The 11,246-nt window shown below is 39.8% G+C and overlaps 1 non-coding gene across 1 annotated transcript; it reads right to left on the reverse strand.

Annotated features, from left to right (window-relative positions):
• Positions 1-2,348: 2,348 nt before the first annotated feature.
• Positions 2,349-2,455, reverse strand: LOC118489434. The gene has a single exon (XR_004887454.1). It is a non-coding gene; the product is annotated as a small nucleolar RNA R71 (small nucleolar RNA).
• Between the last annotated feature and the right edge of the window lie 8,791 nt (positions 2,456-11,246).

The following is an 11,246-nucleotide window of genomic DNA, read 5'->3' on the forward strand; positions in this document are numbered from 1 at the left end:
AAGCAAAACAAGAAGACAGAAGACTGAACACGCCCCGTGCTCAGTGAGCACGGGGGCGTGCCCAAGTGTCAGCAGAAAAGACAAAGTAATAGAAGCTTCTACTGCCCACCACGGGGCCATGCTCAGCGGATACAGGGGCGTGGTCAACTGTTGCAGACGCATTTAATGAAATTGCGAATTGCAATTAATGAAGAGAGAGGGTCGGATGGACACGGGGCCGTGCCCAGGCTTCTGTTCAGCCTATAAATAGGAGTGCTTGGAGCTCTTCCAACTCATCCCCTGGCACACCACCTCTCTCACACTTCACCCACCACCCACCACCATCACAACACCATCATCCACCACCATCATCCATTGTCCATCATAGAGTGTGTGAGTCGTCTCGGGATCCAAGATTGATCGTAAGAGTTCTTGACAATCAAAGGCCATGTTTGCCTAAGTCTCTTACATCACTTGGTGAAGACAAGTGTTTAGTGTAATACTTTTTATTTTTAATCTTTTGCACTTCTTAATTGGTTTTGTATTAATGACTTTAATTACTAGTTTCTTATGTTGAAGGTGATTCTTCCTTATTGTTTGTCCGTGGTGTCTTGGCATTATTTTACTGTCTATATAAAATAAAGGATTTACACCATTCATATCTCCATGGTCTATATGGAGGTATGTTGGCTACCTGGTCAGGGGTTAAGGGGACGGTTTGGTAAGAGTCTTGCCATTGTTCAGTGTATAGATCCTGCAAAGGACCTAGGTCAAATTTAGTAGGACCTCCTTCAATACCCAACGGTATTGGATGGCGGGGGTCCAAACTCTTTGATCCCCTCATAAGTTAAACTACTATTAAAACTTTAACCCGGCTACCTAGGACTGTATCCCTGCTGACTCAGACTACTTAGCCAAGGGTAACGTCGCCTTCAAAAGAAGGGCCTACCACATTATGCATTAATAACTTAATTAATTATCTTTCAATAATCCGACCCTTTAGGATTGTATCCTTGCTGACTCAAACTACTGGGTTGAGGGTAACGTCACCTTCAAAAGAGGGGCCTACTACAATAACTAAGATAATCTCTTAAATAAGTGCAAAAGTGCGAAAATAATCAAAGGTTACACTACACATGAGTGGGATCCAAGTGATTCATCTTGTCTATCTGTTTTTACTTTTATTTTCTTTTTCAGCATTTTAGTTAGTTTTATTTTTATAGTTTAAAAATCTTTTTCTAACATTTTGATTTGATTAGACGTTGAGGATAAACCGGTACTAAAAGCTCTTGTGTCCTTGGACGACCTCGGTATCTTACCAACACTATACTACGTCCACGATGGGTGCACTTGCCCATATGTGTGTTTAGTGTTAGTGAATATCGTGTTTATAAATTTAAAACTTGGCTAAAAAGTGTAAAAAGGGCTTAAAATATACACCTAAAATATATCGCACTTCACACGCATCAAGTTTTTGGCGCCGTTGCCGGGGACACAAGGATTTTAAGAAAGTTAGGAATCAGCGGCCTAATCATTTTTTTATTTCATTTTTAATTTTTTAGGATTTTCTTAATTTTTCAGCTTCTGCAGAGCTCAGCACGGGTCGTGCCTGCTCGGACACGGGCCGTGTCCAGCAGTGTCACTGGCAGTTTTTATTTTCCGAGTTACAGAGAGGTAAGCACGGGGCCGTGTCGGTGCAACACGGGGCCGTGTCCAACTTTCCAGTAACAGGGATCCGGAAAACAATCGCTGTATCTCCGACCACGGGCCGTGTTCACTGAGCACGGGGCCGTGGTGAACTTCCTGACCAACATTTTTTTTTGTTTTTATTGTAGGACTTGGAACCGGACACCACATCTAAACCTTCTACGTAGTGTATGAGCTCCAGTTCTAGTAGAGACATAAAAGAACCTCTAGAAGAACCCGAACGCTTTCTCAGAAAAAGACTTAAAGCTAAAAACCAAGAGAAGGTTTCGGGGGACCCACTTCCAATGGCAGACCAACGTACCCTCATGGATTACCTACGACCCACCATGGGTAATCTCGGCGCCGCTATCAATGCACCGAATGTTGAAGCTAACAACTTCGAACTTCGGCCACATTTGATACAAATGCTTCAAAACTCCGCAACCTTCCATGGGCTTGCGGACGAGGATCCCCATCTACATATTACTAATTTCTTAGAAATATGTGATACCTTTCGCATCAATGGAGCATCAAATGACGCCATCCGCCTTCGAATGTTTCCATTTTAACTAAAAGACCGAGCAAAAGCTTGGCTCAACGCCCTCCCAGTTGGTTCGGTAAACACCTGGGATGAACTAGCCCAAAAATTTATATATAAGTATTTCCCTCCAGCTAAAACGGCTAAATTAATGACTGAAATTAATACATATTCACAAGAGGATGGGGAATCCTTATATGAAACTTGGAAAAGGTTCAAGGAGCTATTGCGAAAGTGTCCTCATCACGGTCTTGCAGTATGGCAACAAGTATCCACTTTCTACAATGGGTTGTTGCCACACACAAGACAAACACTTGACTCTAGCTCCGGGGGACTTTTAGGTAATCGCCGCCCACATGAAATATACAATCAAATTGAGGAAATTGCTCAAACCAATTTTCAGTGGCACACTCCCCGAGGCAATAAATCTATTGCCCCAGGCGCCCATAAGGTTGATGAAAGCACTTCTTTACAAGCCCAAATCGAGGCCCTTTCTTCAAATATCAAAAAGTTAGAAATGACAAAAACGGTCTCGGTTATGGCTTGTGAAGGGTGTGGTGGGCCATATGAAAATTGGAGTTGTATGAAAGAAACAGATGATCAACCAGAGTTGGTAAACTACATTGATAATAGACCTAGGCCGTCGGGTCCTCCAACGGGTACCTACAACCAAGGATGGCGTAACCACCCTAACCTTGGTTGGAGAGAACCCGACAATAGTAGTAACCAACAAAGCCTAAACCAATGAACAAACTTTCAACAACCAAGAAATGAGTCACAAAATTTCCCTCAACAACAAGGTGGACGAGAAAGGCTTGAAGATACTGTATCTCGCCCCATCTCTGACACTGAAAAGAAAAACTCGGATCGATTTCAACAATTGGAATCAAATTTTAGAAATCAACAAGCTAGTATACAAAACATTGAAAAACAAATAAATCAATTAGCTCAAAATTTCTCCGAGAGACCACAAGGCGCATTACCAAGTAATACCGAAACAAACCCAAAAGCACAAGTCCATCTCATAACGTTAAGAAACCGTACCGTGGGTTCCGAGGAAGCTCCACCACCGCCAACTGAGGGAAGCACAACACCGCCCCAACAAGAGAAGACTTCTCCTCTAATTCAAGAGCCTACTAAGGCTCCTCCGGTTCCATACCCCGGTAGGTTAATTCGTCAAAAGACCAATGAGCAATTCGCAAAATTCGAAAATCTACTAAAACAATTGCATGTTAATATTCCTTTTATTGAAGTCCTAACTCAAATGCCTAAATACTGAAAATTCATGAGGGACTTCCTCACTCATAAATGGAAAATTGAATCATTGCAATTAGTTAACTTAGGCGAAGAATGCTCTGCCCTCATACTCAACAAACTCCCACAAAAGAAGATTGATCCTGGAAGCTTCACAATTCCTAGCTCGATCGGGAAATCCCCCGTTCGTAATGCACTAGCCGACCTTGGGGCTAGCAGTAACCTCATGCCTGCATCAATGTTCAAATGACTCGGCCTAGGAAAAACAAGCCCTACCAAGATGAGTATACAACTTGCCGACAGATCCGTCAAACACCCACAAGGTGTCGCTGAAAATCTATTGGTCAAAGTCGACAATTTCGTCTACCCGACCGACTTTGTCATACTAGATATGGAAGAGGACACCGAAGTCCCCCTCATACTAGGGAGGCCATTTCTAGCCACCGTGCAAGCAGTGGTAGACATGAATGACGGAACACTTACTTTGAAGTTTGAGGATAAGGAAGTGAAGTTTGGAGTTGGGAAGAGAGTAGAGGACGATGACCCAGTCAATTACATGAAGGTCATTGATTCGAGTTTGGATGATGCTCTCCGACGGTGCAACATGGGATGCAAAACATCCAGCTCGGAAAATATATGACCTCACTTTGGGTCTAGCCAAGGACCCTTGTAAACGTGGCGCACCACAGAGGCATTCCGCGGAACTATCCTTAGTTTAGCTTAGATTAATTTTTAGTTTAATTTGCAGGAATAAAACACACTCAGGATGGTCAATGATAACAAGGGAAACGAGAAACATCACCCCATGCACGAAAACAGGGCCATCCGACAAAAATTTCTTCATTATAGCAAGTTCAGCACGGGCCGTGTCCGCCCAACACGGCCCTGTGCTGCACAATCTACAAAAATCGCCCAGTTCAGGTAACTGGACACGGGCCGTGTTCACTGAACACGCCCCCGTGTCCAGGCTTCTGTTTCTCTTTACTAAATTTTGTCACTGGCACCTGAACACGGGGCCGTGCCCGGTCACCACGGGGCCGTGTCCAGAGTGCCAGTAACATAAAATTTTGCTTTTAACACCCTTTTACACATTCAATCAACCTAAAAACTTATTTTTGGGACACATTGAGGACAATGTGTAATATAAGTGTGGGGGGATGCTAAAACTTTGAATCTTGCAAGTCCTAATTAACAAGCCTTACACAAAACTCTATTGGAAGCGCTAATCACCCCACATTTTTTCAAAAAAAAAAAAAAATTCATTGTCTAAGTTTAAGTTGGGAATTTTAAGTTCTAACAAGGTTATATTTTTACAAGTTTACAACCGATAGCGTCGTGATAAAAAGAACCAACATAAGAAAATTATGAAACGACATGACAACCTTAGTTAAAATTTGATTATATATACTTGCTCACATAAAAACCCATTCCCACAAAAGTGAGTTTTGAGCCTTTATTGAGCATACAAATACATATCTTTACACGAAATGCTCATTTTTCGTTTCTTGTGTGAATAGCCGCTTGGTTCGTACGACTCTAGAACTTGCCATGACAATGCATTCCCGATCCTTACCAACTTAAACCCGAGTAAGTAAATGATGGAGGCATTAGGACTAACCCTTTTTTTCTTTCTACACCATTATTTTTCATTTTTTACCACCTACCCAAAATCCCCCTAGTTAACCACTTTGAGCCTAAACCTTTTCATTTCTTAACCCAAAATAATCACCCTTTTTACCCACCTAAACCTTTTTATTTTAACCCTTTCTTTTTGTAACAAAGCTCGGTTTTTCTTATGACTTTTCAAAAAACAACAACAACAACAACAACAACAACAATAATAATAATAATAATAATAATAATAATAATAATAATAATAATAATAATAATAATAATAATAATAATAATAATATAGTTGATGAAACCAAATAAACAAACAAGTTCATCAAAATTAACCTTGTTTGAAAGAAATGGTTCATCAAAATAAAAATAAAATTGAGAAAAATAAAAAGTCTTTAAAAAAACCGATGCTTTTTACGCTTTTCGCCCTTTTACTAACCACTAACCCAACCACCCACCTTTAGCCCAAGCCTAACCCTTCACCCAAAAAGTCCTCTTGATATTTACAAAGGTATATAGTTAAAAAGGAGGATTGATTGATTGGCAAGCCTATGGTAGGAGTAAGTTCCATGCCGCTCTTGAGTGATTCACTAAAAATACACCTTCGGCCGAGTGTTGAGTGATCCCCCGTGAGGTATGTGAACTTGTATATAAATGGAATTTTAAAAAGGCATGTTATGCCCTAATAAGTAATTTATCTTATGAAACGTTTTTAATAAATCATGACGAATAGGATTGTAAATAAATAAAAATAAAACTTAAATAAAGAATCTTGGAAATCCCGACACTCTATGACAAGTCCAAAAGCCTTCTCTTCTACTCATTCCATTTGGGAGTGAAAAAGCCACATTATAAAGATTTTTGCTTGAGGACAAGCAAATATTCAAGTGTGGGGGTATTTGATGTGCACCAGATGCAACATATAAATTACATCAATTGTGGCATAAAACTAACTCTTTTTTAGTACTAATGTTGGAAAAGTGTGCTTTTGTCTTCCTTTTGTATTTTCAGGATTAAATGAGCTCAAATGAACAAAAGAAGCAAAAAATACAGCTAAATCTAACATAAATACAAGAAAAGGAACAAACGTGGCATGCCCGACCTCCCGAAACCATCTTCCCAAAGCAAAACAAGAAGACAGAAGACTGAACACGCCCCGTGCTCAGTGAGCACGGGGGCGTGCCCAAGTGTCAGCAGAAAAGACAAAGTGATAGAAGCTTCTACTGCGCACCACGGGGCCGTGCTCAGCGGACACGGGGGCGTGGTCAACTGTGGCAGACACATTTAATGAAATTGCGAATTGCAATTAACGAAGAGAGAGAGTCGGATGGACACGGGGCCGTGCCCAGGCTTCTGTTCAGCCTATAAATAGGAGTGCTTGGAGCTCTTGCAACTCATCCATTGGCACACCACCTCTCTCACACTTCACCCACCACCCACCACCATCACAACACCATCATCCACCACCATCATCCATTGTCCATCATAGAGTGTGTGAGTCATCTCGGAATCCAAGATTGATCGTAAGAGTTCTTGACAATCAAAGGCCATGTTTGCCTAAGTCTCTTACATCACTTGGTGAAGACAAGTGTTTACTGTAATACTTTTTATTGTTAATCTCTTGCACTTCTTAATTGGTTTTGTATTAATGACTTTAATTACTAGTTTCTTATGTTGAAGGTGATTCTTCCTTATCGTTTGTCCGTGGAGTCTTGGCATTATTTTACTGTCTATATAAAATAAAGGATTTTCACCATTCATATCTCCACGGTCTATATGGAGGTATCTTGGCTACCTAGTCGGGGGTTAAAGGGACGGTTTGGTAAGAGTCTTGCCATTGTTCAGTGTATAGATCCTGCAAAGGACCTGGGTCAAATTTAGTAGGACTTACTTCAATACCAAACGGTATTGGATGGCGGGGGTCCAAACTCTTTGATCCCCTCATAAGTTAAACTACTATTAAAACTTTAACCCGGCTACTTAGGACTGTATCCCTGCTGACTCAGACTACTTAGCCGAGGGTAACGTCGCCTTCAAAAGAGGGGCCTACCACATTATGCATTAATAACTTAATTAATTATATTTCAATAATCCGACCCTTTAGGATTGTATCCTTGCTGACTCAAACTACTGGGTTGAGGGTAACGTCACCTTCAAAAGAGGGACCTACTACAATAACTAAGATAATCTCTTAAATAAGTGCAAAAGTGCGAAAATAATGAAAGGTTACACTACACATGAGTCGGATCCAAATGATTCATCTTGTCTATATGTTTTTTACTTTTATTTTCTTTTTCAGCATTTTAGTTAGTTTTATTTTTCTAGTTTAAAAATCTTTTTCTAACATTTTGATTTGATTAGACGTTGAGGATAAACCGATACTAAAAGCTCTTGTGTCCTTGGACGACCTCGGTATCTTACCAACACTATACTACGTCCACGATGGGTGCACTTGCCCATATGTGTGTTTAGTGTTAGTGAATATCGTGTTTATAAATTTAAAACTTGGCTAAAAAAGTGTAAAAAGGGCTTAAAATATACACCTAAAATATATCGCACTTCACACGCATCATCACCCCAAATTTTTTTCAAAAATTTTCATTTTTTTTACTTGTCTAGGTTTAATTTGGGAATTTCAAGTTCTAAAAAGGTTATGTTTTTACAAATTTACAACCGATAGCGTCGTGATAAAAAGAACCAACATAAGAAAATTATGAAACGGCATGACAAGTTTAGTTAAAATTTGATTATATATACTTGATCACATAAAAAAAAAAACCATTCCTACAAAAAGTGAGTTTTGAGCCTTTATTGAGCATACAAATACATACCTTTAAACTAAATGCTCATTTTTCGTTTCTTGTGTGAATAGCCGCTTGGTTCTTACAACTCTAGAACTTTCCACGACAATGCATTCCCGGTCCTTACCAACTTAAACCCGAGTAAGTAAATGATAGAGGCATTAGGACTAACCCTTTTTATTTCTACATCATTATTTTCCTTTTTTTTACCACCTACCCAAAATCCCCCTAGTTAACCCCTTTGAGCCTAAACCTTTTCATTTCTTAACCCAAAACAAAGACCCTGTTACCAACCAAAACCCTTTTTATTTTAAACCCTTTATTTTAGTAACAAAGCTTGGTTTTTTCTTACGACTTCCTTATAAAAAAAATTGATATTGATGAAGCCAAAAGAAATAAACAAATAAGTTTATCAAAAAGAACTTTGTTTGAAAGAAATGCTTCATCAAAATAAAAAGTTAAGAAAAATAAAAAGTCTTATGAAAACCGACGCTTGTTACGCCTTTCGCCCTTTTTACTAACCACTAACCCAACCACCTACCTTTAACCCAAGCCTAACCCTTCACCCCAAAAGTCCTCTTGATATTTACAAAGGTATATAGTTAAAAAGGAGGAGGATTGATTGCTTGGCAAGCTTATGGTAGGAGTAAGTTCCATGCCGCTCTCAAGTGATTCACTAAAATACATCTTCGGCTGAGTGTTGAGTGATCCCCCGTGAGGTATGTGAACTTGTATATAAATGGAATTTAAAAAAAAAAGGCATGTTATGCCCTAATAAGTAATTTATCTTATGTAATATTTTTAATAAATCATGACGAATAGGATTGTAAATAAATAAAAATAAAACTTAATAAAGAATTTTGCAAATCCCGACACTCTATGACAAGCCCAAAAACCTTCTCTTCTACCCATTCCATTTGGGAGTGTAAAAGCCACATTATAAAGAGTTTTGCTTGAGGACAAGCAAAGATTCAAGTGTGGGGGTATTTGATGTGCACAAAATGAAACATATAAATTACATCAATTGTGGCATAAAACTAACCCTTTTTTAGTACTAATGTTGGAAAAAGTGTGTTTTTGTCTTCCTTTTGTATTTTCAGGATTAAATGAGCTCAAATGAACAAAAGAAGCAAAAAGGCAGCTAAATCTAACATAAATACAAGAAAAGGAACAAACGTGGCATGCCCGACCCCCTGACAGCATCTTCCCAAGCAAAAACAAGTAAACAGAAAGCTGAACACGCCCCGTGCTCAATGAGCACAGGGGCGTGCCCAAGTGTCAGCAGAAAAGACAAAGTTGTAGAAGCTTCTATCACCCACCACGGGGGCGTGCCCACTAAACATGGGGCCGTGGTCAACTCTAGGATTCGCAGAATCTGAGAAAATCTTGATATTACAGATACGCTTCTGCACACGGGTCGTGCTCAGCGGACACGGGGGCGTGGTCACTAATGCAGCCAAACTACAATTAATGAAGAAAGAGAAGAGGGATGGACACGGGGCCATGCCCGAGCTTCTGTTCAGGCTATAAATAGGGGTGCTTGGCTCACTTGCAAGTCATCCCTTGGCACACCACCTCTCTCACACTTCACCCACCACCCATCACCATCACAACACCATCATCCACCACCATCATCCATTGTCCATCATAGAGTGTGTGAGTCGTCTCGGGATCCAAGATTGATCGTAAGAGTTCTTGACAATCAAAGGCCTTGTTTGCCTAAGTCTCTTACATCACTTGGTGAATACAAGCATTTAGTGTATTACTTTTTATTTTTAATCTTTTCGCACTTTTTATTTGGTTATGTATTAATGACTTTAATAACTAGTTTTATATGTTGAAGGTGATTCTTCCTTATCATTTGTCCGTGGTGTCTTGGCATTATTTTACTATCTATATAAAACAAAAGATTTTCACCATTCATATCTCCACGGTCTATATGGAGATATGTTGGCTACCTGGTCGGGGGTTAAGGGAATGGTTTGGTAAGAGTCTTGCCATTGTTCAGTGTATAGATCCTTCAAAGGACCTGGGTCAAATTTAGTAGGACCTCCTTCAATACCCCATGGTATTGGATGGCGGGGGTCCAAACTCTTTGATCACCCTATATATAAACTACTATTAAAACTTTAACCCGGCTACTTAGGACTGTATCCCTGCTGACTCAGACTACTTAGCCGAGGGTAACGTCACCTTCAAAAGAGGAGCCTACCACATTATGCATTAATAACTTAATTATCTTTCAATAATCCGACCCTTTAGGATTGTATCCTTGCTGACTCAAACTACTGGGTTGAGGGTAACGTCACCTTCAAAAGAGGGGCCTACTACAATAACTAAGATAATCTCTTAAAAAGTGCAAAAGTGCGGAAATAATCAAAGGTTACACTACACACGAGTCGGATCCAAGTGATTCATCTTGTCTATCCGTTTTTACTTTTATTTTTTTTTTCAGCATTTTTGTTAGTTTTATTTTTCTAGTTAAAAAACCTTTTTCTAACTTTTGATTTGATTAGACGTTGAGGATAAACCTGTACTAAAAGCTCTTGTGTCCTTGGACGATCTCGGTATCTTACCAACACTATACTACGCTCACGATGGGTGCACTTGCCCATATGTTTGTTTAGTGTTAGTAAATATCGTGTTTTATAAATTTAAAACTTGGCTAAAAAGTGTAAAAGGGCTTAAAATATACATTAAAAATCTATTACACTACACGCACATCAGTTGTATGCTCGCTAATCACAATCGCTATTCTCGAACGCGCGCGACCTTGAATGATAGGTTTCTGTATTCTGACTGCCTCTATGTGCTTCTATGTGTCCTATGTGCCTTACGTGTTTAAGTGCTTATGTGATTTTGTGATTATGTGCCTATGTGACTGTATGTTTATGTGTTTATTCGTGTTCCTGAGCTTTAGTAGTACAAGGCATGTGAGGTGAGATTCGATTAAATAGTGATTAAATCCTATGGCGATGTTTGTTGCAGACAATGTCGTCCACTGGATCACTTCACTCTTGTGCTATGAAACGCAGGCAAGCTGATAAGCGACCCGCCTCTCTCGTCGCTACTCAGATAGCTAAAGTACTTCCTCAGATTGTTAGTGAACTGAACGAGAACGCTAGCAAATCATCTGAAGAATCTCGAACAGATGTGCCGAAGACTGCTTTTAGTTTTAAGCAGTTCAAGGCTTGTGTCCAAAGGAGTTTACTAGCGAAGATGGCCCTACGGCTATTTTCCAATGGTTTGACTCTATCGAAGTCACTCTGCACCAGAGTGAATGTCCTGAGAATCTCCGTACTCTGAACGCTACCAGCGTCTTCCAGTCCCGTGCTTTAGACTGGTGGACGGCTGAGAGAAACAAACAC

This window comes from Helianthus annuus, chromosome 17 (assembly GCF_002127325.2).
Source record: "Helianthus annuus cultivar XRQ/B chromosome 17, HanXRQr2.0-SUNRISE, whole genome shotgun sequence".
NCBI lineage: Eukaryota > Viridiplantae > Streptophyta > Magnoliopsida > Asterales > Asteraceae > Helianthus > Helianthus annuus.